This window comes from Erinaceus europaeus, chromosome 2 (assembly GCF_950295315.1).
Source record: "Erinaceus europaeus chromosome 2, mEriEur2.1, whole genome shotgun sequence".
In the NCBI taxonomy this organism is placed as follows: domain Eukaryota; kingdom Metazoa; phylum Chordata; class Mammalia; order Eulipotyphla; family Erinaceidae; genus Erinaceus; species Erinaceus europaeus.
In genome coordinates, this window is record NC_080163.1 from 43,828,063 (window position 1) to 43,854,669 (window position 26,607).

At 41.8% G+C, this 26,607-nt stretch overlaps 1 protein-coding gene and 1 pseudogene across 2 annotated transcripts in view; one reads left to right on the forward strand and one right to left on the reverse strand.

The window, feature by feature from the left end:
- SIL1 (SIL1 nucleotide exchange factor) overlaps nucleotides 1-26,607 on the reverse strand; it is a 315,958-nt gene that overhangs the window by 285,700 nt on the left and 3,651 nt on the right. The gene's annotated exons all lie outside the window — the stretch shown is intronic.
- Nucleotides 8,857-26,607, forward strand: part of LOC103108635 (large ribosomal subunit protein uL14-like) — an 86,435-nt pseudogene continuing 68,684 nt past the window's right edge.

Genomic DNA, 26,607 nt, shown 5'->3' on the forward strand with positions numbered 1-26,607 from the left:
AAAAGCATTTGCATGAAACAGGATGAATTTCTTCTAGAGAAGTGTCCATTTCTTAGAAAATAGATGTCTTTATGTGTGTGTATGCACATGTGGAAGAGAAAAGACAACTGAGGGCTGTTTCCATAGCAGTACATTATTCTATCAGATGCAGATAGAGTCTGGTGAAGAATAGGGGGCAGGACCTGAAAATCTCATCTTCCAAATGCTTGTGAGCACAAACATTAGCAACTGGTCATGAAGAATTTCTCAGCTGGGGGTACAATGGTTATGCAAAAAGACTTTCATGCATGAGGCACCAAAGGTCTCAGGTTCAATCCACAGCACCAGTATAAACCAGAACTGAGCAATGCTCAGTTAAAAAAAAAAAAAAAAAATTCTCAGTTGGGATTTAAGGGAAGGAGAAAAAAAGTCAATACAAATCAAAATAGAAAGGGATACAAGATTATCTATTTTTTAGCCACCACCCCCCCACACACACACAATATCAATTAGAAAATAAGGGCATCACAGGAATTTAGGCCAGCACCATCCCCCACAACCACCACCCAGTCTTAGGAGCATTTCTAGTTTGAGAACTTACAGTTGACTTTAAGTGACACAGAATTATGGGTGACAATCAAAATGGAGTAGGAGAGTTTAGCAGAGTTTAGGAGAGTGCATCCTAGCTACAACAACCACAATTCTACAATCATACCAAAGAAAATATTTAGGTTGATGCAGGGGTGGTATGGGGTGGGGTAGAGAAGATGAAGCCTTACAACCATGGTCAAAAGACAGCTGTTAATGATTCTGAAAGTAATCTCTCCTTTGAACAAGAATTGCAGAAGCAACACAGAGGCCAGGAAATAGAACAAGTGAGAGAAGATTAAAGGACTAGAGCTCATCACTTAGCCCAGCAAAAACTGAAGAGGAGAGGTAAAAAGTGAGAATAGCTTTCATAATCATTTTTAAGCCCAAAGAAAGGAGCTTGGGAGAGCCACTCACTGTTCACCAAAAAGCCATATTCTAGCATAAGGATCTTCACTTGTTTTCCAGGTTTACAGACAAAATCCTTACATTTGAAAAAAAAAAAAAAAGGGGGGGGGAACCTTGCTAAAAGCAAACTTGTAGGTAAATTTTAACATAGAGATTAACCCGGTGGGTGATAGGTAGAGGATAGTAACTAAAGCAAGTTATGATACTGACTTTAAAACAGTAGCAAGAGTGACTGAATACCCTGAGCTAGCCCCAAGTCTAAATCCAATGGAGATGGCTAGCAAAGAGTTAAGAGTCAACACTATCTAAAACAAGTTAAGATGGCCAAATGCTTAGAGAAAAGGCGACTTCAGGTAGGAGAAAGACAGCAATGGAAATGAGTGGAGACCAGTGAAGTGCTGCAGGTATGACTCTTAAATGCAGAACTTGTTTAGCTTCCTGCTTTTTTTTTTTTACTTATTTTTTATTAGTGATTTAATATTGATTTACAAAATTATAAGATAAGGGTATAATTCTGCACCATTCCCACCACCAGAGTTCTGTGTCCCCATGCCCTCCATGGGAAACTGCAGTAGTTCCCCCAGTGTCACAGATACAGATTGACTATTATTTCTATAACTATATATATTTTTATATATTTGCCCATTTTTTTCTATGGCCCATGCAGAACCTTTTTTAGGAAGACAAGCCCATCTCAGCAGGTTCAAACCTATCCCTCTCCTGCTCATATCCATACCTGCAGTTTATTCTTTATACTCAGAACTGCGTGTTCGAGCACTAACATTTAGGATCCAAACATTTATAAAAGGTGGCTGGTCACCAAGTTGCAGATGCTACCATGATGCCAACCTGACTTCCCTGGGCAGATGACCTCACCAATATGTCCTGGAGCCCCACCTCCCTAGAACCCTAATCCCACTAAGGAAAGATAGAAACAGGCTAGGGGTATGGATCAACCTGTCAATGCCCATGTCCAGCAGAGAAGCAATCACACATGCCAGACCTCTCACCTTCTGCATCTCATAAAGATCTTTGTTCCATAACCCCAGAAGGATAAAGAATAAGGAAACTTTTAATGGAGGAGAGAGAATATAGAACTCTGGTGGTGGGAACTGAATTGTATGGAATTGTATGGAATTGTACCCCTCTTATTCCTCAATCTTGACAATCATTATTAAATCGCTAATTAAATTTTTAAAAAAGATGTCTGGAACCCCACTTCTTCTCTGCTCCAGGGAGCTTAGGGTACTTCTTTCACAAAGCAAAGAGAAAGGAATTCTGAGGTCTCACCAAGCACTTAGTATTCCCTACAATTTCCATAGGTTCCTAGGTTATAGGTGCCCCACATAGTTCATTGGTCCAGAATTTCACATAAACCACTAATAAACACTTGCTGAAAAGCCAAGCCACTGCCAGAAAGCAGTACTAGCCCCTCTGACCTCTCCATGTCTCACCCTGCTACCTGTTCATATTCTGTGAATTTGTTTCTATTGACTATTTTCTCAATTTGTCAATTCTTGTCTAATGTTCTTGTCTTAAGAACTTACGTAATACTACAAAAAGTGTCCATAAGAAATCAGAGTAAGATAAATTTGCCATGTCCTGGTGAGCATTTGTGTTTGTTTTATTTCAAGAAAATGCACTAAAGCTTGCTTCATTATAACAGAAAACCTAAAAATCAATGCTCAAAGTACAGCATCCACAAACTCCCTTCTCTAATAACAAAAAGTCAGGAAGAAAGAGAGCCACATAAAATTAAGCCAGGGGAAAAAATAGTCTCTGTTCAGAAAGTGCCAATTAATTAGGGAGGGAGAGAGAGAGGAAAAATAAGTAATGAACAAGAAAAAAAATTACCCTGAATACATATATTTAGGAAACAAAGCAGTATGAATGTGAACACCTGTGTACCCAGGTTCTAAGTAATAACAATCCACTCTCATTTACAACCTCATTCATCCAACAAATGTTCTTTGATCATCTACTCTATATGTGCCATGCACTGTTCTTAGCACTGAGAATTCAGCTGTGAACATGACATAGTCCTTATTCTGATGGAAGGAAACAGTCAATGAGAAGTACACAAAAAATATTAGATGACTATGTTATGATTGTATGAACAGTTTATAGCAGGGTGAAGAAAAGTCTTTCTACAGAACAGCAGAACTGCGATCTAAATGACAATGTTCAAGTGAAGGTCAGGGAAAGTATTCCAGACAGAGTACAACTGAAGCAAAAACTCTCCTGTACTAAAAGCAGAAAGGAAATCACTATAGCCAGAATATTGAGGTCAAGGGGGAGAGTGTAGGATATGCAGTTCTCCAGGCAGACAGAATCTGTTCAGGCAAGGTCTGCAACTTGAGTAATGAGTGTGGACATTATCCTAAGTTTGATGGTAAACCAGGAAAGAGTATAGTACAGGGGAATAATGAACTTCAGAATTTATCAAGGTTGAGTTACCAGTGAGGTGGCACAGTGGATAAAGCATTGAATTCTCAAGAGGGGGGTTCTAAGTTTGAGGCCCAGTATTGTATATGCTAGAGTGATGTTCTGGTTCTCTTTCCTCCTCTTTTTTTTTTTTTTCTTCCTCCAGGGTTATTGCTGGGCTCGGTGCCTGCACCATGAATCCACCGCTCCTGGAGGCCATTTTTTTCCCCTTTCTGTTGCCCTTGTTGTAGCTTCGTTGTGGTTATTATTATTGCCCTTGTTGATGCAATTCGTTGTTGAATAGGACAGAGAGAAATGGAGAGAGGAGGGGAAGACAGAGAAGGGGAGAGAAAGATAGACACCTGCAGACCTGCTTCACTGCCTGTGAAGCGACTCCCCTGCAGGTGGGGAGCCGGGGGCTCGAACCAGGATCCTTAATGCTGGTCCCTGCGCTTTGCGTCACATGCGCTTAACCCACTGCGCCACCGCCCGACCCCCTCTTTCCTCCTCTTCTTCACTCTCTTATTAGTAGATAGGAAAAAAGAAAAACTTATCAGGTTAAGCAAGAGACAGATGTCTCCAGCACCACATGGAAGCACCATGGACAGCACCAAAGGGTACTCCATGGATAAGGAATGGTGCATTGGTTCCTGACTTTCCTGTTTCACTGTTCTCTTCCCTTATCTAAGTATACAGAACAAAAACATTAGGCCAGGAAGGCCACTCAGTGTTACCATACATGTTACCCTTAGTTTATTCCTCAATGCCCATTAAAAAAGAGAAGAAAAGAAAAGAGAGGAGAGGAGATAAATTATTGAGGGGAACCAAAAGATCTCAGTGGTAGAGTACATGTACAAGACCCTGAATTTGTTCCCCAGCAGTATATAAAAAGAAAATAGACAAGGAAAAAAAAAAAAAAACTCAGACACATGGTGTAACAGCCTGTCTCTGTCTCACCATAAAAGAAATAAATTAAAAAAGAACTTACTGAAGAAAGTTGATAACTATTGAATAATTCCAATATGTAGATAAACTAACCTTTAAAAATTTTACCTGGACATAAAATTTTAGTTTATAGTTTTTGAATACGTACTATGTGAAGGGTATTCTACTAAGTGGGTTAGAAACATCATTTGACTTAATCCTCACTCAACTCCAAATACTACCCCCATTAGCTTCCCAAAATGCAATCTCACTGTTCCATGTCCTTGGCCCACTTTCTTAGCACCTTTGAACCATCCCAGTAGCTGCTCTCTCTGAAGGCGTTTGAAATAATTCGTTGCATTTTAATCCTCACCACCACTGAACATCAACCACAAGAAAGGCACATGATATATATTATCTTCTTTCTCAGTACACCCTTATTCAGGTAAGGAAAATGGGTCACAGAAATGCCAATAAAAGGCCAAAAGTAGTAAAATAATTAGCAAAAGTGGAATTCTTACTATAGAATGCAGTCCACACAGCTTACTAAATGGTATGTTAATAATGGGACATAAAATCACCATGGTACCTCCACGGATAAAAGAAAAAGCATGAACACAGGTCAGGGATGACCATACCAACCCAGCCCTAGATACTCTAAACACATCCTCTCATCTTCCTAGTCAGAGAAAGTCTAATTCAGAGACCTTCCGCATGAAATAAATGAAATTAACTTTCTCCAGTACCACCACCAATATCATCCCATTACAAAGGTTACCCTCCCATCCTCAGATCACTGAGAATAGCAATAGCTTGATACTGGGGGGTGGATCTTTATTTATTTTATTTATTATTGGACAGAGACAGAGAGAAATTGTTGGGGGAGAGGGGGAGATAGGAAAAAGACTGAGAGACACCTGCAGCCCTGCTTCACCACTCATGAAGCTTTCCCCCTGCAGGTGGGGGCCAGGGGCTTGAACCCAGGTTCTTGCACACTGTAATGTGTATGCTTAACTAGGTGTGCCACCATCTGGCCCCGAAAAAAAATTCTTGACAGAAAATACAACCCAGGTTACTTGTCATAGTCTCTTTTATCTTTCTGTCTTACATACTATATTAACTAAGGGAAGGCAACAGCAACAATAGAGTATTTATAATGGATTCAGGAACCATTACCAGAAATAGAGGCTCAAGAAGACAGGGGCTGGGCAGTGGTACACTCAGTACAGCATAGGTGTTACAATGTGTCAGAACCTAGGCTCAAACGCCCAGTCTCCACCTGCAGGGGAGAAGCTTCACCAGCTGTGAAGCAGAGCTACAGCTATCTCTCTCCCTCTCTGTCTCCCCCTTCCCTCTCAATTTCTCTCTGTCCTATCAAACAGATAAATAAATAAATAATAAAAGAGTAAAAAGAGTGCAAGAGTGCAGTCCTACCAGGAAGTAGGTCTACCATACTCTGAGTTGAGCACCCCCACCCTAAGCAAGGAGCAAATAGGGATTAAAGTGTACTGGATGCTGGGGGCCAACAAGCATGATGTATGGAGTCGACAGTCCCATGTGGGCATTTGATATGACTCCTCTCTAGCAGATTTCCTAGAAGATCTTCTTCTTTGGCTAAAGTGTGATAAAACAGCAAGAGGCAGACAGCAGAAAAGCAGATTACAAGACTAAGCAAGACCTCATCTTAGTGTGTTTCCCTAGCATGGAATCCAGCGAATACCAGACATGTAAACAAAGTGTTAGCCAAACTAACCATAACAACAATCATTACCACTTTTCACTATCTACCCTATAAAGCTATAATTTTTTTTTCTTTGTCACCACGGTTATTGCTGGGGCTGAGTGCACACAAATCCACTGCTCCTGGCAGCCACTATTTCCATTTTTTTCCCTTTCCTTCTACTTTACTTGATAGGACAGAGAAAGTGAGAGGGGAGAAAAATATAGAGAGGGAAAGAGAGACACCTGCATCACATGCTTCACCACTTGGGAAGACAAGTGGGGACTGGGGACTTAAGACTTGAACCTGGGTCCTTACACATGGAAGCATATGTGCTCAACCCAATGCACCATTGCCCAGCCCTCCTTTCATATATTCAAATACTTAACAGTACAGATGCTCTGTCAGGTAGCTGTATAATTATTCCCCAGTTAGAGTTAAGAAAATTAAGAGTCGGTGGTGCACTGCGTTAAGCGCACATAGTATGAAACATAAGGACCTGTGCAAGGATCCCAGTTCGGAGTCCCTAGCCCCCCACCTGCATGGGGGTCTCTTCACAATCGGTGAAGTTGGTCTACAGGTGTCTATCTTTCTCTTTCTCTCTCTATCTCCCTCCCCACTCAATTTCTCTCTGTCCTATCAAAAAAGAAAGAGGGGAAGGGAGGATGGGAGGGATGGAGGAAGGAAGGAACGAAAGAAAGAAGGGAGGGAGGGAGGAAGGAAGGAAAATTATGAGTCTGAGAAATAAAGTAACTTGTCCAAAGTTACATACTGTAAGTGGTAAAGTTGAGATTCTAACTCAAATTGGACCAAGTCCAAGAACTAAAGCAGAGGAGGGACAGCAAAATAGTTCACTATGATATTGTGCTGCTTTGCAAGGTGAGTGACCCAGGTTCAAGCCTGTTCCCCACTGCATTGAAGGAAGTTTTAATGCTATGATCTCTCTCTCTCTCTCTTTCTCTCTCTCTCTCTCTCTCAAATAAAATGAATGAATGAATGAATGAATGAATGAATGAATGAATGAATGAAAAGAAGCAACAGACAAGGCTGCAGTACCAATAAGGATGGGATCTGAGCTACAGTCTGGGAACCATCACCATACACTGAACACTCCATCTGACAGTATGTGAATGTAGTCAGACTTCTTTATACCACAGGTCCCTCTAGCACCTCAATCTTCCTGGCTATCAAGTAAAAGCATATGACAGCTTATTTCTGGCCTCCCATACATTGATTACTGTCAAGGGAGAACATGTGCACACCTCCATCAACCAGAACTGAATGCTACACAAACCATAGGTGCTGGATTTGCTAACTTGGCACATCGCATCTCAAGGGAGTTGTCCATGTCACTGATTAAGTGGTCTAAGGTGAAAGGGATAGCCCTCACCCACTAGTGACAGCCAAGAACAGCAAGACAAGAGGTTATAACGGGTTCTGTAGCTGTCCGAGATTTACAAGTGACAGGCCTGAAACCTTCAGACCACTTTCTGTAAAGGTATCTGTCTGTTGAGTAGTCAGATGGCCCCAACAACACATTAACTATACACACTGAGAGGACTTGACTTAGGACAACAGGGCAACACTTTAGGGAGTTGCCCTCAATGCTACCTTTTAACTGACTGAAAATCACTAACCTAATACAACAATGTTCCTTTTCTGGTCTTCACTGTCACTCTTCATTAAAACCAATGCAACCTGCAAGCTGGGAAAAGTGTTCAATTCATACTACAAATTCAATCATCTCACTGCCACAATCACCAATATCAATCAAAGGCTTCCCCTGCTCTCCAGGAAATACAAAATGCCTTGCTACTAGTGCAACCCCTTTGGAAGATAATACAGACCTTAAACAAATAAAAATAGAATTACCTTATGATCTAGCAATACCAATAGACAACTCTCTTTGCTCCATTCACACTTTGTTTCAGCGCATCACAGAAGTTGTGTTTTCAGCCCCATTACCAACCCTTCCCCACAGCCCACCATCTTTGTAAAAGTTGGGCCCTGAGCCTGAAACACTCTTCAACCTCATGTTGTTCTGCTTATAAACAACTGATTTTTCAGTTTAACTCACACATCACTTCCTAAAGAAAGCCTTCTCCCACCTTCTTAATTCTCAGGACCAAGTCAAATCTCTGTCAAGTGTTCTCATGGTACCACATTCTTTTCTTTTAACATATTCACTGCAATTTTAACTTTACATTTATGTGTGCGGTTGTAATTTGATGAATGTTTATATTCATCGACACACTCTAAGCAGGAACTGTTTGACTTGGTCATTTCTTCTCAGGGTTTACCATAGTGTCTGGAAGGTATTAGATGTTCTGTGTATGTTTGCTAACTGAAAGAAAATTTCAGAGTGAAGGGAGATAAACCTCTGATTCTGCTTAGAGACTGTTCTGCCCCTTAAGGCCAGGCTCTCTTTCCTTGTCCCATTTTTTTTTTATTCCCAAATTTCATACACAAGTTACATTCTATGTCCTGTCATTCTTCAGGCTGATGGTAGCCATAGTGATAAGCTGGCTTGTGGCCAAAAATAGTCTAAAAAGATATTACCTTGGCTGAGTGCTCTGGGCTTCCAAAATAAAAATTCTAGAGTAAAAGCCCAAGCAGACAGAAACATAAATACTGTACCCAGTAAATAAATAAATAAATAAATAAATAAATAAATAAGATAGAGCCAAATAACTAGCAGCCTCTGTAAGAAACAAGTGCTCCCCAGGGCAGGCAGTACCCCCAAGTGTCCCACTCAAAGAAAAAAGAAAAAAAGAACAAGAACAAGGTTGCAAGAGGCCAACACAGAAGCCAGTATGCCATTCCCTGAAGGAATTTTAAACCTTATCCTCACTCCTTACACAAAGCAGAAATATGCCCAAACATTCAATATCAAAGTCTCCCCTGAAGAGACAACTTCAGAGGCGGGGTATGAAAGTATGGTGGCTCAGAGAAGTAAAACCAGCACCGGAGGAGGCTCACATAAAGTTCTAATTGAGGCTGAAATTCCCTATGAAGCACGAGGGGTTCTTACCCTTGACCCTCTGCTGTTTAGGGTTGATGGATATGGCATCAGTGGGTTGATGGAGGAAGCAGAATTTTTTACTGAACACTACCTAGTGGCAGGCATAGCAATAAGTATTTCAAAGGGAGGGCTATAGCCCCAGGAGGTGGTACAGTGGCTAGAGTGCTAGACTTGCAAACATGAAGTCCATAAATAAATCAATCTATAAAAAATGAGGGAAAGTTAGTGAAAAACAGATGAGCACATAACCCAGTTAGGCAGCTGAGGCTCAGCTCAGTTAAACAACTTGCCCAGCTACTGGGTGGCAAACTCAAGTCTGCCTCAATCCAAAGAATCTTCTCCCACTCAAGAGCTATGTTCCAGCTCTGCTCCTCTCCCCTTTACCTCCAACTTTCTAACCAGAATGAAAATGCAATTCCAGCAAGTTCTCTAGGTTTAAAAAAGAAAAAGATTGGGGGTCAGGCAGTAGCACAGCGGGTTAAGGGCACGTGGCGCGAAGCATAAGGACCAGCTTAAGAATCCTGGTTCCAGCCACCGGCTCCCTACCTGCAGGGGAGTCGCTCCACAGGTGGTGAAGCAGGTCTGCAGGTGTCTCTCTTTCTCTCCCCCTCTGTCTTCCCCTCCTCTCTCCATTTCTCTCTGTCCTATCCAACCATGCCATCAACAACAACAGTAATAACTACAACAACAATAAAACAAGAAAGGCAATAAAAGGTAAAAAAAAAAAAATTAAAAAAGAAAGATTGTCTTCAGGGAACATAGGTCACAACAATCCATAGGTATATTCAGTGGAAAATGCTACTATCCCCTAGGTAAGGAGTGCAGTTCAGTGAAGAGAATGGAGTTCATCATCTTGGCTAAGGGAATGAGACTGGATTTTCTGAAAATCCTATATGACCCATACGGATGAGGTCTCCCAGAACCCACTGCTGCTAGGAGCTGGTTTGGCAACTCTGCACCCAGCATACTTTGAATCAAATGATGGTGTGTCCACAGTCCACCATGAGAAAGACAGTACCTGATGCAGTAATCTCATTCTAGGCCGGTAACTCCTCTGACTGTGCAGACAATGTAACAACTCTATACCTGAATCATCAGCATCCACTTAGCATCTACTGCAAGGGTAAGTACTCATCATTGTGCTCTAATTCAAGGTTAACCCTTCCCCCCCTGAACTCATTTCAGGATCTGCCTCTTATCAAAAGCTATGCCTGCTGATTATTTTAATGATTACCATTATGCCATTATAATAACATTATTACACTTTTTCCTGCACTTGACATCTGTTGGCTGATAGGTTTAGCTGGTACATAAGCAGTAATTACTCGGCGCTCTCCAACCAAGCCTTTAGTGTGGCTCTTAAAGCTAAATACAACTGCAGCAAATGCTCAATCCTAGCAGCAATGGGAAACAGAGGCTCAGCTAGGTTCCTAACTGTTGACACATTCCATTGCTCCTTGGCAGGTGGTAAAATTTGGAGGTAACACCAACCAGCTAGCAATTTATTGTTGAAAACTGCAACTGGGCTAGAGAAGTCACACTCAGATCTCAGTATTTGCAAAGGGATAACCAGTACCAAATCACAATGCCACACTCCACAAGAGGAAAATGCATTTCTCTACTGGGAATTATCAAATAAATGGTTCCCAGAGAGTCATTCTGCCTGCTTCCCCCCTCTCCCCCCGCCACACACACACATTTCTTGGTAACTCCTGGTAAAAAAAAACGGCAACAAAGAGAGGAGGAGGGAGCAGAGGACTATATTCAGGTCCTTATTTAGAAGCTGAGAAATTCATCTGCCTAGATGTTGGAACTTCTTTATGCAGGTCCACTAGAGACCAGAATGCAGCCTAGAATCCAAAGTTTGACTTCTGTCAACCCGAACCCCTGAATCTACCTGTCATGCTATTTATGACAAAGCAGAAAATTATGACTACAGAATATCAATACTCCTGATTTACACATTAGCCTTCTTAAAGGCAATCCACAGTGAAGCCGCATTTAAAACACACACACACACACACACACACACACACACACACACACACACACACACACACACACACGATAAAACAAGCTCACCAAGAGACCAGAGCTGGCCTGCTTTTGCTCTCTTCCCTACTCTGTAATACACAGGGCATTTTTTTTTCAGGCAGAGAGGGGGCGGAAGGTTATTTGAATTTAAATTACTAGTGAACACTATAAGCTGTGTGCAAGGAGAAAAGGAACATTCAAGAGTGCCAAGCACAGGCTCTTGGGGCATGTGTGGCCGAGGCAGTAGTAGCCTGCAGGACTTTCTCCTTCAGCTTCAGCACACTGCTTTCATAGCTTGGGAGCAGGCAAGCCAGCAGGCAAGGCCCAAGCAGCACAAAGAGGCACTGTCCCCTAGACCTAGGAAGAAGATTGCCCTCTCAGAAGGAAATTAGTATGAAGCAAAAAAGAATGGGCAAGATCAATCACCTACAGAAGTAAGCCATCTAAGGAGAGGGCTTAGGAGAGGTGTTACTGAGAGCAGCAACAGTGTCTGTCTCATTGACCACTCTATTCCTATAACCAAGCAGTAACTAACACATAAAGGGTGCTCAGTATTGTGAATTGTCTATTGAATAGTAAACAAAGACTCCTTAGGTTAGAGCAGTTTGACTAGAAGCAGAATCTAGTTGTTCCTACTATAACTGGTGGTAAAGTATGGTTGTGTAATGCAGAGGATACCTAAAAGGGAAATCAGAGAAATGAAATTATTTTCTCCCCAATAACATTCCCAATGCCTTCAAAGACTTAAAAGTGTATTCTGGCAGCCTGGAAGGTGATGCAACAGATAAAGCACTGAGCTCTCAAGCATGAGGTTCTGAGTTCAATCCCTAGCAGCACATGTACCAGAGTGATGTCTGGTTCTTTCTCTCTCTCCTCCTATCTTTCTCATTACTAAATAAATAAATAAATAAATTTTTTTTTTAAAAAAAAAAAAAGGCCAAATAGTTCATCTGGAGCCTCACAGCTAGTACATGTTTTAATCTGGGTTATATCTAATGTTTCCCCTCCAGGAGTCAGCTGAATTCTAGCTAACCTTTACTATAGAAGAGACAATGCTCCTAGTGTCCATAAACCAATATGGAAGTCAAGTTCTATTTCTCAAAGTTAGTTAAGTGAAACTATGGCTTGACAGTGTTATGGATTTCATGTACCTGAGACAGCCCAATAGAACTTAAACCTGAGTAAACTAGCTGAATTTCCAGACTAGCAATGCACTCAACCAGTGAGACCCTGACTAAGCCATTCACTGGTATTATTTGGGACAACTCTAGCACAGTACAGGCCAGGGTGGGTAGGTAAAGGAAAACAGCATCAGAGAGATAGCTCACCAGATAAGGTGTGCTCTTTGCCATGTGCCAGGTTCAAGTCCCAGCACCAGTGCTATGGTACTGAAGGTGCTGGAGGTGCTATGGTACTGAAGGAAGCTTCAGTGCTGAAGTGTTGCCCCAACCCTGTTACTACCTGATTTAAGAAATGGACCAGAGGGGTATGATGGTGCATGCACAAAGTTCCAGATTGGCGAGAGAGAAAGAGAGAGAGAGACAGAGAGAGAAAGGGAGGATGGATGGATGAGTGCACAAACAGGAACTTGATCTCTACATGCCCTCATTAAGTTCTCCTCAGAGATTATAAACTAAGTATCAGGAGCCTCTCCCACTCTGACTTGTTTTAATGCACAAAATTCTCTTTGAAGACATCATATGAGGCCAATGTGGCATGCTCGGTAGAGCACACATTTTGTGCCTCGTGAGAGAACCTAGGTTCAAGCCCAACCCCCCACAGAAGCTGCAGCAGTAGTGTTTCAGATGTCTCTCCACCTCCTCCTCTTTCTCTTTCCTTCTCTATCTCTCACTCTACCCAAAATAGATAAAACTCAAATGAAATAAAGTTAATGCAACCTAATTTTGATTTAAGGTGGAACAAAAAAGGTTGAAAGTCAAGGATTTTTGCTTGATTCCTAGAAACAACTTATTCTTCCCTACATCATGCAAGAGAAAAGGAAAGATACTATTCAGTATTGTACTCTGAAGAGGCCAGTGGTGAGGATCAGCCAGTATTTCTAGTAGCAGTAAAACTGTGGACAAACTCAGGGGAAGCTAAATAAAACGCACTGTCTTATATGGTTGTTTGCTTATTCCATCTCCTATATGAATGAGTTCATCAATTAAGTTTTTTTTTTTTTCAGTGCTTTGGGAAGGTACTGTTTCACCCAGGTGCACAACAGCTGCTGGGAAAACCTGTGGGAAGGGGCCACCCGGCAAAAGCAGGCTGTGTATGGTGAGGAGGGTCTCCCAGGAGTGCTCTAGATGCCAAGCCATATGTTGTCAGCATATTAATCCAAAGCCATCTTGCACACTTTACAATGTTTACTCTCCCTGAGATGTGGAGCATTAAATTATATCTAAGGACTACATGATTCTTTCCAATTCCATTCCACACTTACTTCTTTGCTAAAAAGATTTGTAACCTGGAAACAAAGCTCTCTACCTAATAGCAGCAGCAATACTCCATAAAGAATAGGAAACCAGACTGTCAACTGAAGCTTCCATAAAAGATATCCCCACCCCTCCGCCAAAGAAGCCTTAGTTCACCCCATCTAGAAGATGGAGAAACCTACTACTGATCCTTTGGTTCCAGAGAAGACAAGTCTATTTACTTAAAAAGTTGACCAAAAGGGAAGAGAGAATGCCACAGTTACATTTCTGCCCAACTCAAATAGTTCTGAATACCTTTAAACGCGTTTCACAAAGAGAAGACTATCTCATTGCCACAAGAACTAAGAGTTAGGGGCCTGAATAGGAAACAGTACTACCTGGATTGGTCACAGCTCTCCACTAACAAGCTCTTTGACTGTGAGCAAGCCATTTAGACACTGCAATCCTCAACTTTTCACCATGTTGTATGATCAGATAAAATAATGTATTTGAAAGCCCTTGAAAAAAGTAGTAAAATGATGAACTTACATTAGACCTGGTTATCATTCCGAAGACCCTTGGGTGAGAAATATTAAAATAGTTCTGGGAAGTAAAGACAAATCTGTCACCTACAAAAATGCAGTCTACATACAGTGAGTGTTTACAAACATTAAGAATATAATGGGGGGGGGTCAGGCAGTAGCACAGCGGGTTAAGCGCACCACACGTGGTGCAAAGCACAAGGACCGGATTAAAGATCCTGGTTTGAGCCCTCGGCTCCCTACCTGCAGGGGGGTCGCTTCACAAGTGCTGAAGCAGGTCTGCAGGTGTCTATCTTTCTCTTCCCATCTTCCCTTCCTCTCTCAGTTTCTCTCTGTCAGTGACTCAATAACAATCACAACAAGGGCAATAAAACAACAAGGGCAACAAAAGGGGAAAAATCGCCTCCAGGAGCAGTGGATTCGTGGTGCAGGCACCAAGCCCCAGTGATAACCCTGGAGGCAAAATAAATAAATAATATAAATAAAAGCATATAATGAGGATAGAATAGAAATTGAATAAGAGACCACAGTTGGGTCTGTTTGGAATCTTGAAAAAAAAAATGCATGCACATGATTCAAATATGAGAAAGCACACAAACATACACAGTAAAGATGTCTTTCTCCTCTCCCATTCTCCAGTTATCCCAGGATCCTCACTAGAGAGACACTTTTTAGTTTCTCAGAGATATTCCAATCAGCTTCAGATGGGGATACCAATGGGAGCAATACTTTCAGATTCAGAGATAATATCAAGCAAGTAAGCACTACCAGGGAACCTGAGGACCTATGAAAGAATTGGGACAGCCAGCAAATTAAGATACACCCAGCAAAAGTTTGCATGGAAGTGCATTTTGTTGCTTTGCCCCTTGGCTGACCACATTTGGGCAATGACTGTCTAAAATATATTTCCATATATTTTCTTTATGATTGGTTTGTTCATCCAGAACTCCTTCTGAGATGCCATTAGCAAGAATGGTCTCTGGGACTTCATACTGTGCCAGCCTGACCATATGTCATTAGTTAGAAACAGGAACTATCATCAAATTTGCCTCAGTGAAAGCTGAGCAAAAAAGTTGCTAGGTCACCATCTTTCTAGGGATAGAAATCAAGGAGAATGAATCCTAGAACATAGATGATGCTTAGCATTACTAAGGCACAAACCACAGAAAGTTGTAGGACACATTCAACAAAAACTAGATTTTAACCAAAACTTCCTCAAAAACTTTCAGATTATGGTCTCTTCTCCCATTTTTCCAAAGGGAGTTAAATGTATGAAGTTGCAGCCTCTAACTAAAGATCACAAATAAGTGGCCTATAAATTGGGGACCAGGTGGTAGCATACCGGGTTAAGTACACATAGTATGAAGTGCAAGGTCCTGAGCAATTATCCCTGGCTCCCCACCTGCAGGGGAGGACGCCTCACAAGTGGCGGAGCAGGTCTGCAGGTGTCTGTCTTTCTCTCTACCTCTCTATCTTCCCTTCCCTCTCAATTTCTCTGTCCTATCACAAAAAAAAAAAAAAAGAAAGAAAGAAAAGAAAAGTCACAGGAGCAGTGGATTCGTAGTACAGGTACCAAGCCCCAGCAATAACCCTGGAGGCAAAAAAAAAAAACAAAAACAGCCTACAAATCAAATCTGAATCATAAGTGTATTTTAGTGGTTCCTGGAGATTTTATGTAAAAAAATAATAATTTAAAAATACTCAATTTCTGGCTTCTCCTGTAATATGAAATGAAGTCACTAGAGTCGTACCTGTCCATGATAAAAGTAACTGCCATGTGGTATGTAGCACATGTGCACTCCAGTTTGCCACTCCCTATAGATTACAGTTCCCTACCTGACCTTGAAATTGTTTGAGTTGAAGACTCCTAATCAGTGAATGACAGAAGAGGTAGAGCAACCAGTGGGCACATATGCTGAACAAATAGACTATTCACAAGTACTTATTTAATATCCTCTATGTGCCAGGAACTGTGCTGGGGATGAGTACACAAAGAAGGGTGTGGAGTGCAATTTCTGCCCTGGAATAATTTTGAATTCATGGGGGTTGGGTGATAGCACAGTGGGTTTGAAGCACACATGGCGCAAAGTGCAAGGACCAGCACAAGGATCCCAGTTCAAGTCCCTGGCTCCCCACCTGCAGGGGGTCACTTCATGAGTGGTGATGTAGGTCTGCAAGTATCTATCTTTCTCTCCCCCTTCTTCCCCTCCTCTCTCCATTTCTCTCTGTCCTATCCAACAACATGACACCAATATCCAACAATGTGACATCAATAACAATAATAAACACAACAACGATAAAACAACAAGGGCAACAAAAGAGGAAAAAAAAAAATAGCTGCCAGAAGCAGTGTATTTGTAGTGCAGGCACCAAGTCCCAGCAATAACTCTGGAGGCAAAAAAGAAAAAAAAAGAATTTTTAATTCAGTTGGCAAGATAAAGATTCTCTCTAATGAAAAGAACACATAAGGCTCTGGGATTTGAATATGGCAAATTCACTGTACTGGGAATTGAGGAATGCTTCAGGAAAGGATTGGAATTTGATAGGACAATCACCATTTCTCAGGCTTTCACCTATTCATTCATTCAGAGAATTCATGTGATACTTAGCATTAACACTAAAGACAAAAAACTAAATATAGTCCATATCCTTAAGAAACTCATATAAGAGAGAAAGCAATTAACCAGTGTTTTGGATTCTATTATTGAAGCATTGATATAAAGATCAAATGAGGAGTTTTGAGGCTAGCTGAAGAAAGTGCTCAAAGTAGAAAACTAAGAAAAAGGTATCCTGTGAAAAATAAGTAGTGGAGACAAACATGAAGCATGCTTACAGGATGATTTGTATGAGAAGCAAAAGGTACACAGCATAACAACAGAGGATATAATTAAATAAGCGTAACAGGAACACACCACCCTAATAGGCATGGAAACCAGGTCAACTGTAATTTTTGAAATGTATTCAGTGAGGCATGGTGCCTGTAAATCACATACCACACACCAAAGTCCTGTGCACTGCCCCCATACTCCCCCCCCCATAATACTTGAACTGATTTTGGATGTTGAACCAGCTTCACATTCAGATTTATTTATTTTTTAATGTCTTTATTGGGGGATTAATGGCTTATAGTCAAGAGTAATACACAATAGTTTGTACATGCATAACATTTCCACACACCAATACAACCCCCCACTAGATCCTCCTCTGCCATCATGTTTCAGGACCCGAACCTTTCACACACATCCCCAGAGTCTTTTACTTTGGTGCAATATATTTTATTTTTTAAGAGAAGGAGCAATAAAGTTTTTTTGTTGTTGTTGTTTTTTTTTTTTTGCTCAGCTCTGGCATATGGCAGTATCAGGGTACAGAAACTTCTGGGGCCTACAAATCCTGACCGTAGCACTTTGATCTGTCTCCCTGGCCCTGACTCTTTATCTTAAAAATGCCAATTTGCAGATGCTACCATGACACCAACCTGACTTAACTGGACAGATGACCCCATCAATGTGTCCTGGAGCCCCACCTCTGCAGACCCCTGCCCCACTAGGGAAAGATAGAATCAGGATGGGAGTATGGATCGACCTGCCAACACCCATGCCCAGTGGAAAACAAATTACAGAAGCCAGACCTTCCACCTTCAGCCCCCCCATAATGACCCTGGGTCCATACTCCTAGAGGGATAAAGAACAGGAAAGCTTCCAATGGAGGGGATGGGATACATAACTCTGGTGGTGGGAATTGTGTGGAATTGTATCCCTCTTATCCTGCAGTCTTGTCGATCATTTTAAATCAATTTAAAAAATGTCATAATTGGGCCAGCAAAATAGTTTACTTGGAGGGGTATGCTGCTCTGACACATGCATAACCCAAGTTTGAACTCAGCCTTTACTGCACTGAAGGAAGCTTTAGTGTTGTAGTCTCTTTTAGTTTTCTCTGCCTCTATTTTTCTGTCTCTATCTAAAAATAAATAAATAAAATTTTAAAAATGTATTATGTGGGACCAATTAGTGGCTCTCACAGTATAGGGCACAAGTTATCATGAGCAAGGACTTGAGTTCAAGTCTCTGATGCTCACCCTGAGGGGGGAAGCTTCACTCTGTCTTTCACCAACTATCAGAAGGAAGGAAGGAAGGAAGGAAGAAAGAAGGAAAAAAGGAGGGAGAAAAGAGGAAGGGAGGACAAGAGAACAACCGAGGATAGTATATACACACAGGTACCAAGTTCCAGCAAGAATTCTGGTAGGGAAAAAAAAAAAAAAAGAAAGAAATTTATTCGGCAGCCAGTGGTTGCTATGATGGTTTCTAAGCATGTGCACCCTCTGATCAGCACGGTTTTTTAGGAAGAACCCCATGTGACAATGGTATATAATGTCCTGGAGGGAGGTGACATAAGGGAAGGCTGCTATAGTAACTCAGAAGCCAGATATAGGAAAAAGAGAAAACAGTAAGACTAGATGAGGAAGATACTTAAGGTGCTTCTCCCGAAAAATGTTTAAGACCATAGCATTTCTCTCAAATCATTTCTTAATTTCAATTTATTTTTGCCAATTCAGAGTAAGCTCTCCCCTTCCCCCTATCCCGTCTCCCACACACAAAAAATAACAAGATTTTACTTTTATTCATTCAAAGAAGGCATACATTACAGTGCTCAAGTTTTTTGGCTTTTTTTGCTCAGTTTTGGCTACCAGTGGTGCTAGGGATTGAACCAGGGGCCTCTGGCATTCAAGTCCTTCATACTACTTACTGTACTATATACCCAGCCCTCCTCTATTTCTCTTAACTCAATTTGAAATCAATATAACGAAAGGTAGTAGCTTCAAGAGCTTTATTTTTCTTACTCCCACCCCTATTGTTACATTGAATCAGTTATAAATCTCAAAGGGAAAGAGTCAACTTGAACATTAAATCCAGGTCAATGTATCTGACTGTGCCTTCCTGCCCTTGAACAAAGACCAAAAATGAGCATACAAATCAGAAGGAAGCCATGACAGAAGTCAAAGTTCCCTTAATGAGCTAATTGCTTTGTGTCTGGCCTAAGAGCAGAAGGCAAGAGACAAGAACATACTGTCAGAGGGCCCCAGGCAGGCTCTGGATCCTACTCCATCAAAATCTCCAAATCAGACACTGCCCAAGAAACATGGCTTATTGGCTCAGGCAGCCAGACTGAGAGAATCTCAGAAAGATGAGAACTGAGGCAAAGGAGGAAGAAGAAAGCAGAGCATTTCTTGATATTCATGGCCTTTGGTTATTCAGCATCAACTAGCTTTGACTATTGATGTGAACAGTGAACCAATCACTGAAGAAATACAGTGATAAGATGGTTAAAATAAAACTTATTTGGTCAGCAAAATGTATCCTCTAACCAAACCTTGGATCAGAAACTGGAAACTGCTGCTGTTGTCACTACTGATAATAATCCAGAGTGCTTAACATTGTGCCAGAGGAAGCACTTTCCATATATACTCTCAATTCTCAAGACAGCTACAGAAGCAGCTATTACTATTTTCATTCTACATGAAATTAACACTTAGAGAAAAGAACTTGTTCAAGATCTGACAGCTAATAAGTAGAACATGAAACCAGGTGGAGGGTAGATAGCATAATGGTTATGTAAACAGACTCTCATGCCTGAGGCTCCAAGTCCCAGGTTCAATCCCCTGCACCACCATAAGCCAGAGCTGTTCAGTGCTCTGGTGTTTCTCTTTGTGTCTTTCTCTCTCTGCATCTCTCTCAAAAATAAAATATAAGGGGAGTTGGGCGGTAGCACAGCAGGCTAAGCGCACATGGCGCGAAGCACAAGGAACGTGCCAGATCCTGGTTCGAGCCCCTGGCTCCCCACCTGCAGGGGAGTTGCTTCACAAGTGGTGAAGCAGGTCTGCAGGTGTCTATCTTTCTCTGCCCCTCTGTCTTCCCCTCCTCGCTCCATTTCTCTCTGTCCTATCCAACAATGCTGACATCAATAACAACTACAACAATTTAAAAAAAAATAAAAAGGGCAAAAGGGAATAATTTAAAAAAAAAACATGAAACCAAGCTGACCCAACATGTTTTTAGCCACTCTGACGTACCACTACTCATTCCTTCTCTTTCTCCTTTCCTCCCTCTCCCTCTCTCCCTTTCTCTCTCCTTCCCCCCCCCCTTTGCTCTCTCCTCTCTCTCTCCTCTCTCTCTCTCCTCTCTCCTCTCTCTTTCTCCAGGGCTATTGCTAGGGCTTGGTAGCAGCTGCAGTATGAATCCACCACTCCTGGTGACCGTTTTTTTCATATTTTGTTTTTTGATAGGACAAAGAGAAATTAAGAGGTTGGGGGAAGATAGGGAGAGAAAAGATAGACACCAGACACCGGCAGACCTGTTTCATCATTCATGCAGCGTCTCACTGCAGGTGGAGAGTGGGGGCTTCAGCATTGGTAAGGGAAAAATCAGTATAACAGCCCAAACCCCTCACAAGGAGAGCTGTATAATGGGCAAAGTCTTCTCCCTTCCTGGAAAATGATATGCAATAATATTTTTACATCTTTACAAAGCTTTAAATAATTCTAACCCTTATGGCCAGGCTCTGTGAGCCCTCTGGCTTATCCAGGTCTACTACTAATATGCTAGTGTCCCAAGAAACAGTATAATATCCATTTCACTTCTCTAGCACTCAGTTTTGTCTTCAGGAAAAAAAAAATGCAAAATGAAGCACTGGATGGTGACAGTAGTCGAGTATAATAACTATCTCTTCACTATCCCAAGCAACAGCCGCCATCCTGCATATATGAACCAGATCCAGTCCTGATGTTTACAATGAGACTGATTAAACATTCCTATGGTGATTGCTTTCAGTCCAGAAAAAACATGATTTTAGATTTTAGCAGGTGGGCTCATGGATGGAGACTTGGCTTCTTAAATACAAACCCAATTCCTCATGAGTATGAGATGGAAAGGGTCACAAAATCAATTTCAAATGCCTGACTTTGGAGTTCGCCCTGTAAGCTGCCAGTGTCTACTACACACTGCATTTAAAGCATGACCAATCAATGTTGTCTGTATTGATTGCCCTACTTTATGTTAATTCCACTGAGTCCCTGCTTGTTTTCTAGAGTCTGGTCAGATGGCTGCTGGCCCCTCGGGAGCGTCACTGAAATAAGAGGCCTAAGAAGGAAATTATTTCCTGAGCTAAAGAAAAGTTCACTGGCAGTGCCAGAGGGGGGGAAGGGGAAGCAGGTAGGGCACACACACCACCACGTATGTAACAGGGTTTGAGTCCCTGGCACTATATGAGAATGCCACGGCACAGAAGCAGCACCAGTGCTATGGTGACTCTACCTCCCTCTTGCCCTCTCCCCTCTCACCCTGTCACTCTCACTGAAAAAGTTGGCCAAGGAATGATGACACCATGCATGTGCAAGACCCCACCAAAAAAAAAAAAAAAAAGGTCCAATGGCATCAGCCTTCCTCACCAGACCTTTTGGATGCATGTCAGATCTTCTTCCAGTTTCTAGACTGCCTTCTCTCAAGAGGACAAAAGATTACTTGCATAGAGGGAAGTGGCTAGATGTGCATCAGTTCACAAACTGCTGTGAAGTTCCTCTACCTATAATATCAGCAGTAATTAAAAGGTACATTCAATAAACCCTTCAGTCAAGACACTATCAACAAGCAGGTCTCAGAAATATAAGCCCATCCAAACATGTGACATGGGGCCGAACATCATACACCACCCAAAGGTTCCAACTTCCAGCCCAGAAACACTCAAGTCTACATAAAGACTCAGCTATGAAGATAGAAGGCTTTAGAGGCACCAGAGAAGCAGATAGTGAATGGACTACCTCAAAAGTCCAAGGTTTGGAAGAAAATAAAAACAATTAAGAATAAACTTAATTCCAGCCTCTTTGAAGAAGTACAGGTAAATCTATATCCCACTTCCACTCAAATTCCATTTCTCTAACTCTCTTTAACAGCATAGGTTTCTAAGCAGACAATATGGAGTAACTTCAGAATGGGACAATTTCTGCTCCAAGTAATTAGGAATACTAAAAAAAAAAAAAAAAAAAAGCAGAAATGTCAGCCTTCCTTATCCTCGTGTTCAATTAGACCTATTGGTAAAAGGGGGCAAGGAAATATTTCAGCTTTCAAGCACAGAACTTGCATGCCTGAGGTCCCAAAGGCCCCAGGTTCAACCCCTGGCATTGCCATATGCCAGAGCCAAGCAGTCTATCATAAAAACAAACAATACATGACATCATCTTCCCAGACAATAACTTGGATCCACCTACATATCAGAGGTCCAGCTCAGGAAAAAAAAACTAGTATAGTAATGGGCCCTTTGGATTATAAATAAAATAGGCCAGCTATTTAAAAAACGGAGACCCCCCCCCCAACTCATCATCTGAACTATTCCAGCCCTTAGGTTCATGATTAGTCAACAATTTGTTTGACTCTATATGTTAACTCTTTTTTCAGCCACCAGGTTCCAGATGCTACCATGATGCCAACCGGACTTCCCTGGACAGACGACCCTACCAATGTGTCCTGGAAGCCCCACTTCCCCAGAGCTCTGCCCCACTAGGGAAAGAGAGAGGCAGGCTGGGAGTATGGATCGACCTGCCAAAACCCATATTCTGCGGGGAAGCAATTACAGAAGCCACACCTTCCACCTTCTGCACCCCGTAATGACCCTGGGTCCATACTCCCAGAGGGATAAAGAATAGGAAAGCTATCAGGGATGGGGGTGGGACACAGAGTTCTGGTGGTGGGAAATGTGTGTTGTCCCCCTCTTATCCTATGGTTTTTGTGTTTCCTTTTTATAAATAAAAATTTAAAACAAAAAATAAAATATTAAAGTTCACTACAGCCAGGCAGTAGTAGAGAGCACATGTTACAATGTTCAAGGACCTGAGTTCAAGCCCCCCCCCCCACTGGCAGGGAAAGAAGCTTCATGAGTGGTGAAACAGTGCTACAGGTGTCTCTCCTCCACTACATCTCTTCTTTTCTTCTCAAGTTCTCTGTCTCTATCCACACCAAATAAATCAAACTTTAAAACAAAAAGTCTACTGGAACTGCTATACCCTTTAAATTAATACTCTGTCTATAATATATTCTGTGATTAGACATAACTCCACTGGTAGTGGCAAACTGATCCACTTAAACAGCAAGTGGTTTAAATCTTTTATTATTATTATTATTATTTATTTATAAAAAGGAAACACCGACAAAAGCAGGATCTACCTGCATATCAGATTTCAGGCTCAGGGAGAAAAAAAAACTAGTATAGCCATAGGCCCTTTGGAATATAACTGGTTTAAATCTTTCCATGAGATCCCTTAGCCACAGCCCATTGTCTCACAAGAAGATAGAGCTGTACTGCAAGAAGACTGGTCCAAAATGAATGCAGCCTAGACTATTCCCAGATGTGACCATGAACTGCAAGCTCACATGGTCAGGGACTTGGAGGCTACACAGATTCCTGTGCTAAATGTGAATATATATGGACCTGGGTCAGATCGATAGGGTAGACAGTTAATCGTATTTATATACTTTCTTCATATTTAGGATCTAATAGCTCTGCCCTAATTCATCTTTCTAGCTCTATTCTCCACTCTGACTAAATCTTCCCAGATAATATTTTTAGCCCACCTCCATGTTAACTATCAAGCTCAAAAAAAAAATTACTAATGTCATGGATCCCCTAGAAATGTATCTAGAATAGACTTCCTAGCTTCTTTCTACCCATATATCTCTTAGTCTCGTCTGCTCTATTCTTACTTTTTGGTGCCTATTTATTGTTTAATTTTATTGTTTTGCCTTGCTTTATGTCTTACTGCCTTTTAGTGACCAAGCTGCAGAGACTACTATGAATCCATCCTGACTTCCCTGGGCAGAAAACCTCACCAATGTATCCTGGAACCTCATCTCTCCAGACCCCTGCCCCAATAGGGAAAGACAGAAACAAGCTAGGGGCAGGAATCAATCTGTCAATGTCCATGTCCAGCAGAGAAGCAATTACAGAAGCCAGATCGTCTACCTTCTGAACCCCATAAAGAATTCTTGTCCATTCTCCCCACAGAGGGAGAGAAATGTTAGGTGAAGACAACCAGAGGGCTCTGAACTCCAATTCCATCAAGACCCAGAGAGAAAAGAGGAAAAAAGGAAAGACTCGGGTAATAGCAGTAGGTAACAGGTGTGACTTAGAAATGAAGAAAAGGCAGGGCCATAGGGAAAAAATGAGCTAATATAGACAGAACTAATAGTTAATCCACATTTGTGACCTTAGGAGAACCACTGCAGTTTCCAATGAAGGGAATGGGGACACAGAACTCCAGTGGTGGGAACATGTGGAACTGTACCTCTGTTATTTTGTAACTTTGTAAATCACTAATAAAAAAAAAAGAAAAAAAATTAATCCAGAAAAAGGGGGAGCTGGAGAGGCTAACAAGTGCGATAATACTGGGGCTGAGGGCTGAGTGACGGCACACCCAGCAGAATTTACACATTACCATACCTGAGACGTAGGTTCATGCATGCCACCTATAAGGGATACACTTCATAGCACACAGGTGTCTCTCCCTCTCTCCACTATGTGACAGAGAGAGAGAATGACCACCAGGAATGGTGGAGTTTTCATGAAGAAACTTCTTCTTCTAGCGTTTGCCCATGAAGAAACTGAGCCCCAGTGATAACCAGTTGGAAAAATGAATAAATAACCCCACCCTGGAAAGGCTCAATGAGTTCATCCTTCCTCCACAGTAAGAACATCTGCCCACAAGTCTACGCACACAGGTCTCTGTCCCCCAACCTCCACAAAGGAATTTCTCATGCATGCCACTTTCTTATTGTTATGGACTTAAGGTTGATGTAACGTCCCCTCCGTAAGAAAATATGTTGAATCCCTAGTCCCTAATGTGATAGAATTTAGAGGCAGACCTTTGAGAAATGACATGGGTTAGACTAGTTCATAAGGGCAGAATCCCTATAACAGGATTGGTGTCCTTATAAAAAAAGACATGAAAATACAAAAAGAAAACAGTCGTCTGTGGGTGAGGACAGTCCTCATCAAAAGCATGATCATGTCAGCACCTTACTGTACACTTCAGACCTCCAGAAATGTTGAGGAATAAATGTTTGTTATTAAAACACCAATACATGGTATTCTATTACATACATCTACAACTGACTAGGGCACTTCTCAATATTTCAAATATCAAAATACATGGACAGATTGACATGTACAGCACAACCACTGCCTTGCCTATGTGCTGCTTTGTGAAACATAAAAGAACTCTTGGTCTAGGGGAGTCTGGTAGTAGCAGTGGCGCACCGGGTTAAGCACACATAGTGCAAAGAGCAGGGACCAGTGCAAGGATCCCAGTTTGAGCCCCGGCTCCCCACTTGCAAGTGGGGCTGCTTCACAAGTGATGAAGCAGGCCTGCAGATATCTTTATTTCCCTGTCTGTCTTCCCCTCCTCTCTCAATTTCTCTCTGTCCTATCCAACAACAGCAGCAGTGATAACAACAACAATAGAAAAAAGATGGCCCTTTTGGTGGTGGGAATGGTGTTTATGTACACTCCTAGTAAAATGTAGTCATATAAATCACCAGTTAATTAATACGAGAGGGGGAAAATTAATTGTATGTCTCGAAGTTTTTCAAAACTGAATCTTTTAAATATATAGGCTATGTAATTGATATGCAGACTCTCTCAAAAGCCTAGACCAAGTAGATCAGAAGCAACCAATAGCACAGCTATATACAAGATACTGGGTACTGTACAGCAAACCCTAACAAAAGGACTTTTCAAAGTTAACCCAATTACCAAATAATGTGATGATAACATTAACTATCCATTGTCTTTTGGAACCCTAAGACAGCAGGAACCTCACATCTCCACTATAGAGCCTCTACTTCCCCCAGTCCTGGAACCCTTGGATAGGGCCCACTTTCCCGTATGCCTCTCCCAATCCATATCAAATAATATTGCATCTGCCGATCACAACCTAACCAACACAACGATTGCCACCTCAACATGCTTCACTTCAGACTGTGTCCAGAGACTTCACGTGTGGAATGACAACCCTTCAGTTTCATTACTCGTGTGAGACCTTTCCTTTCATAGTATACTCTAATTCCATCTCAGGTGGTTCACTTTCTAACAAAGTCCCAAAACCTAGATATACACCAGTTTCTGTGAGAGAGAGCATATGTTCACACATATCCGTAAACTGCAAAATATATACCTGAAAGTAGAAGTACACTAGAGTTTGCAGTGAGTACCCCCCTAACACTTCCTCTCCACTACTCCAAGCTTTGGGTCCATGATTGCTCAACAATTTGTTTGGCTTCGCATGTTAACTCTCTTTTCAGTCACCAGGTTCCAGATGTCATCAGGATGCCGGCCAGGCTTCCCTAGACTGAAGACCCCATCAATGTGTCCTGGAGCTCTGCTTCCCCAGAGACCCATCCTACTAGGGAAAGAGAGAGGCAGATTGGGAGTACGGACCAACCAGTCAACGCCCATGTTCAGCGGGGAAGCAATTACAGAAGCCAGACCTTCTACCTTCTGCAACCCACAATG